Below are 6,896 nucleotides of genomic sequence, written 5' to 3' on the forward strand. Positions count from 1 at the left end.
GTTGATTCCCTCCCCGTCCCTGTCCTAATTGGACGAGACTGCCCAGCCTTTTACCCACTCTGGAGAGAGTCTCAGGAGAGGATAACCCGAGTACCTCGGAAACGGAGAGGCAAGACACAGAGACGGAGCTACAGAATCTGGACAAAGAACTGTCTGGTCTGAAGGGGACCGCTGAGAGGTATCGTTTGTTAAAGCAACAGTTAGACATGAAGACAGAAGAGTTAGATATCCTCCAGGCTAAACTCCAACAGAGCTCCTTCCCTAAGCAACAGGAGGAGCTGGAGAGGCTGCGCAGGACCATCGAGGAGTGTGAGGAGACCCTGCGCAGTAGTAAGGAGGTCCAGAAGAAGGCAGAGGAGAAGTACAAGGTGTTGGAGAACAAGATGAAGAATGCGGAGGCAGAGAGAGAGAAGGAACTGAAAGCTGCTCAACAGAAGCTAAACTCTGCTAAAACCAAGGCTGATGCGTTCAGTAAGGAACTCAAGGAGAGACAACAGGAGGCGGAGTCCCTGGTCCTAGAGTTGGAGGAGTTGAAGAGAGAGCAGTCTGGCAAGCACCACGGCAATGCGGACGCCCTCTCCCGGCGTGATGCCTTCTTCGCTGCCTTTACCCCGACGAGGACGTCGGTCCCGAGGAGGGGGATGTGTGATGTCACGAGAGGCTGTGTCCTGGAGGGACGTTACATCCCCCTGAGATGGCTGCAAACCCAGACAGCTATGGCTCCATCTGCTGGTATGGTCGGGAACTCCAACCCTCTATGGCCAATCTTCCCACGCAGCTGAAACCAATCAGGAGCTGAGGGGCTGAAGGTTTGTTGAAGGGAAGAGACACGGTCTAAAAGCTGGGCTCTCTGGAGGACAAGAGTGCTGCACGTCCACTTCCAGGAGGAATATAAGGATTTGGAGATACTTACCTTTGGGAAATACTCACCTTTGGATATATGCACCTGTGGAAATACGTGTGGGACATTTGGAAGGACGTTTTGCTGGGTTGGCCACTCGCTGCAACGTGGAAGACAGTAAGACTGGGGAAAAGTTATTTGAGCGAGGGAGAGTTATGATTTTGGATGTGGAAGAGACATCCCTGAGCTGTTAACCCTTAAGAGCCACCAGAGAACAGTATTGTGTTATACTTTCGTGAATTTCCCAAGACCTATAATAAATTCCTTGTTTTGTTTGAACCTTGTCTCCTTGCACTACTTGAGCAATCCCGCTGAAAGCTGTGTAGCCTCTCGTGACATCACAATGTACATAAGATACTCACTGAATGAGTACACCTTTTGTAACACTGTATTTTGATCATGTGCTTTACGTACACTTTTCTCATGTAGATAGTCAAGTAGAGGGATGTTTCTGCAGAAAAATATAAGATAGCGTTTAAAAAAAATAGCTTTCCAGTTTCAACATAGTACATGCACATCAATTCAACAGACGCCATAACAGATTACATTACAGATGGGAAAAGATAAGTAAATCAACCTCAAAACGCAAAAATAAATGAAAAGATTGAACCTAACAACCAGATAGACACAGGTTCGAGAGGGCAAGAGCGATACCACACCAGCAAGCTGAAAACACATTCTCTGACCCTAGCCGTTGTTGGACAGAACCTATTGTCGTAAGCAGGCAGACGGGCAGGCAGGCAGGGAGCAGCTGTCAGGAAGTGTGTGGAGGAGAAGCCTGCGTCACCAGAGGGATAATTCAGACCACCAGCCTCAGCATCACCACCAGCAGTAGCACCACCACCTCCACCCACTCAACAATCAACACACTCCTGCAGCCTCGAAGGAGGTTAAATAAGCATCACTCTCCCCTCCATGGCTGGAGAGATCAGACTACTGCCATGGTGGCCCAGTGACTGACTGACAGGTAGTGATGACAGACTTCTAGAAAGAAGAAGCAGGTCAGCTTGCTGCAGTCAAATGGTCAATGGTGCCCAAATTCGCTAATACAAAGAAATCTGCTGACACAGGACATATTGGGGTGTAGAAATGAGACAACTTGCATGCTAACTACATCAGCTCCAGAATGGTCTAAATTAGGATACTTGACACTTTTTTTTTTACAAGATATACCTAAGCTTTACTATTAGTCCTGTGTCAGCAGATTTCTTTGTATTAGCTAATTTGGGCACCATTGACCATTTGTCTGTCATCACTACCTGTCAGTCAGTCACTGGGCCACCATGGCAGTAGTCTGATCTCTCCAGCCATGGAGGGGAGAGTGATGCTTATTTAACCTCCTTAGAGGCTGCAGGCTGCTGGAGTGTGTTGATTGTTGAGTGGGTGGAGGTGGTGGTGCTACTGCTGGTGGTGATGCTGAGGCTGGTGGTCTGAATTATCCCTCTGGTGACGCAGGCTTCTCCTCCACACACTTCCTGACAGCTGCTCCCTGCCTGCCTGCCCGTCTGCCTGCTTACGACAATAGCAACTGAAAGGTCACTGGTTCGAATCCCCAAGCCGACTAGGTGAGAAAGACAATCTGTCTATGTGCCCTTGGGCAAGGCACTTAACCCTAATTGCTCCTGTAAGTCGCTCTGGATAAGAGAGTCTGCTAAATGATGTAAATGTTAATATGTTAGCTATGGGGATTCTTCCAAAATAAGTCAAAATTGTCCAACCCGAAATGGTCACAACCGAAACAATTTGACACCATAGAGATATATAGAGGTCTCATCTTTGTATCTGTGCCATTATGGCGTCTGTGACAGCATGGGCAGCGCCATTGAGGATATCTCCATTTGAAAGTAGCATGTGCCATGTTCTATCAGCTGAGCTACAGAGGACCACCATGTGGGTAATGGACAAGTGCACACTTCAGGAAAAAGTGTAGAGTATTAATATTGATAGCCAGCAAGGAGGCTCCAACCCTCGAAGAACCCAAACATTGACATCTATTTGGCCAAAACATAGACGGCTATACTGTGCTCTACTGTACTGTGCTCTACTGTACAGTACTCAAATGTACAGTGCTGTACTGTACTCTACTGTACTGTGCTCTGCTATACTCTACTGTACTGTACTCTACTGTACTGTGCTCTACTGTACTGTACTGTGCTCTACTATACTCTACTGTACTGTGCTCTACTGTACTGTGCTCTACTATACTCTATGTACTGTGCTGTGCTCTACTGTACTCTACTGTACTGTACTCTACTCTACTGTGCTCTACTATACTCTACTGTACTGTGCTCTACTGTACTGTGCTGTGCTCTACTGTACTCTACTGTACTCTACTGTACTGTACTGTACTCTACTGTACTCTACTGTACTGTACTGTACTGTACTCTACTCTACTCTACTGTACTCTACTCTACTCTACTATACTATACTCTACTCTACTCTACTGGACTGTGCATGGTTCTCCCTTTATTGCAACCTTTTCAGTGTTTCTCAGTAGTGACAAATGTAGTGGGGTGGTAAGGTATTCAGGTAAATATTTCAAATATGCAATACAAACAAAGTGTGTGAGTAGTATATACAGTGGGGGAAAAAAGTATTTAGTCAGCCACCAATTGTGCAAGTTCTTCCACTTAAAAAGATGAGAGAGGCCTGTAATTTTCATCATAGGTACACGTCAACTATGACAGACAAATTGAGGAAAAAAAATCCAGAAAATCACATTGTAGGATTTTTAATGAATTTATTTGCAAATTATGGTGGAAAATAAGTATTTGGTCACCTACAAACAAGCAAGATTTCTGGCTCTCACAGACCTGTAACTTCTTCTTTAAGAGGCTCCTCTGTCCTCCAATCGTTACCTGTATTAATGGCACCTGTTTGAACTTGTTATCAGTATAAAAGACACCTGTCCACAACCTCAAACAGTCACACTCCAAACTCCACTATGGCCAAGAGCAAAGAGCTGTCAAAGGACACCAGAAACAAAATTGTAGACCTGCACCAGGCTGGGAAGACTGAATCTGCAATAGGTAATCAGCTTGGTTTGAAGAAATCAACTGTGGGAGCAATTATTAGGAAATGGAAGACATACAAGACCACTGATAATCTCCCTCGATCTGGGGCTCCACGCAAGATCTCACCCCGTGGGGTCAAAATGATCACAAGAACGGTGAGCAAAAATCCCAGAACCACACGGGGGGACCTAGTGAATGACCTGCAGAGAGCTGGGACCAAAGTAACAAAGCCTACCATCAGTAACACACTACGCCGCCAGGGACTCAAATCCTGCAGTGCCAGACATGTCCCCCTGCTTAAGCCAGTACATGTCCAGGCCCGTCTGAAGTTTGCTAGAGTGCATTTGGATGATCCAGAAGAGGATTGGGAGAATGTCATATGGTCAGATGAAACCAAAATATAACTTTTTGGTAAAAACTCAACTCGTCGTGTTTGGAGGACAAAGAATGCTGAGTTGCATCCAAAGAACACCATACCTACTGTGAAGCATGGGGGTGGAAACATCATGCTTTGGGGCTGTTTTTCTGCAAAGGGACCAGGACGACTGATCCGTGTAAAGGAAAGAATGAATGGGGCCATGTATCGTGAGATTTTGAGTGAAAACCTCCTTCCATCAGCAAGGGCATTGAATATGAAACGTGGCTGGGTCTTTCAGCATGACAATGATCCCAAACACACCGCCCGGGCAACGAAGGAGTGGCTTCGTAAGAAGCATTTCAAGGTCCTGGAGTGGCCTAGCCAGTCTCCAGATCTCAACCCCATAGAAAATCTTTGGAGGGAGTTGAAAGTCTGTGTTGCCCAGCGACAGCCCCAAAACATCACTGCTCTAGAGGAGATCTGCATGGAGGAATGGGCCAAAATACCAGCAACAGTGTGTGAAAACCTTGTGAAGACTTACAGAAAATGTTTGACCTGTGTCATTGCCAACAAAGGGTATATAACAAAGTATTGAGAAACTTTTGTTATTGACCAAATACTTATTTTCCACCATAATTTGCAAATAAATTCATAAAAAATCCTACAATGTGATTTTCTGGATTTTTTCCCTCATTTTGTCTGTCATAGTTGACGTGTACCTATGATGAAAATTACAGGCCTCTCTCATCTTTTTAAGTGGGAGAACTTGCACAATTGGTGGCTGACTAAATACTTTTTTTCCCCACTGTATCTCTACCTGATATATGTTGGAAAAAGTGTCCTGAAAGTTTGGGAAAAATAGGATACAAATTATAATTTTTTTCCAACCCCCAATTTGCACCACTTCTGTAGAATGAGCCATGTAGTGCAATACTTTTGACCAGGGCACATAAGGCTCTGGTCAAAACTAGTGCACTATATGGGGGCCCAGTAGGGCTCTTGTCAAAAGCAGTGCACTTAATAGGGAATAGGGTGCCATTTAGGATATATCCGTGGTTAAAGCAATGGAGAGACGGTGTGTTCTTCCTCCTCCATCTGTTCTGTGTCATCTCTGAGGGCTCTCTGTTCCATGACGCAGACACCGAGTGGGAGTGGACGGCCTTCTGCTCCCTGAGAGGGCTGAGTGGGCCGCCGCAATCCGCTGCTGCCTACAGCCTACAAGCCAGGGAGGGATAAGGGGAGCGAGAGTGGGGAGGGAGGGAGGGAGGGACGGAGAGGGGGAAGAGAGGGAGGAGAGAAAGAGAGATGAAGGAGTGCAAGATGAAGTACAGTAGAGAGAGAGAGATGAAAACTCAGCAAGAGGGAAGAGGGAAAGAGAGAAGGAAGAAAGAGGGGGGGTGATTCATGATTAAGGGGGAGTTTAGGGTTGAGAGAAAAAGGAGAAGATATACTGTAAGTAGGTGGATGGGACTGAGATAACAAACAAAGGAAACAAGGCTAGTAGGGCTTTCAAATATTTATGCTGAATAACCAAATTTTTCAGGCCCTTGCTGGCCTTTCGTGGCTGTGCTGGCCTTACAGTCTTCTTACATAAACCTAAATGGACAAACAGGGTCTCCAAAGCAACTGGGCAAACCTTTATATTAAACTCAGCCTCCAGCCTCCAGCATCCCTCCATCCTCCCTCTCTCCCTCCATCCCTCTCTCCTTCCTTCCCTCTGCACCGCGCTTCAGCGACTATCTTTAGTACCTCGGACCCTCCCCTTACACTACGAGAGCTATTTTACTATTTGCTAAATTCAGCGCTGATGTAACGAGTGACACCTTCTGTTTCCATGCGACCGGTTGCCTAGCAACCCGGCTATTATGCCAATGGCAAGGTTACGCAGGAAGCAGCACCCTGAGCCCCCTGCCTCCATTGATCTCGGCAGGCATTAGTCAGCCAGTCAGTGGGGTTGGTCTGCATGAGCTGAGGCTTCCTTCCGCCCAGTGAGGGCTGCACCACTCCACGCCACATGATCTTCTCCTCTCACACTGTACACTGTATCGTATCCTCTCTCTCTCCTTACTTGCTTTGCTCTTTCCCTCTTCCCGCTTGCTGGGGTTTTATCTTTATATCTCTACTGTGTATCCCATCTCTCTTCCTCCCTTCTGTCTCTCTCTGTCTGTCTCTCTCTCGTGGAGAGATAAGTAAAGATGTTAAAGGTTCTTTAGTATTTTTCTTCTCTTTCTCATAATATAAAATTGTTTCAGTGGGACCTTATGTCCTATGCATGTTGTGTATCCATTTATTGGACTTGTTCTAGAACTTGAATTATATTGTGGAGACGTCTTTCAAAATCGTATAATAAGTTGTTAGGAAGAGTGAAACATGCATTGCTATCACAAACGCAGAGGGCATTTTTAAATTGTTTTTAGAATTCTTAATCAAAGCATGAACAAATGGACATATGCCTAATAACAATACTGAGAAACACTGTATTCAAAGTTATGTTAATGATTCAATTTAATTAATTGTCTCATATCTCAAAACATTTATGCAATCTTATGATTGCACTTACGCCAACATGGTGAACTTGTTTTAAAGGTCCAATGCAGCCATTTTTATCTCAATATCAAATCAT

The sequence above is a fragment of the Coregonus clupeaformis genome, chromosome 29, assembly GCF_020615455.1.
Source record: "Coregonus clupeaformis isolate EN_2021a chromosome 29, ASM2061545v1, whole genome shotgun sequence".
Taxonomy (NCBI): domain Eukaryota; kingdom Metazoa; phylum Chordata; class Actinopteri; order Salmoniformes; family Salmonidae; genus Coregonus; species Coregonus clupeaformis.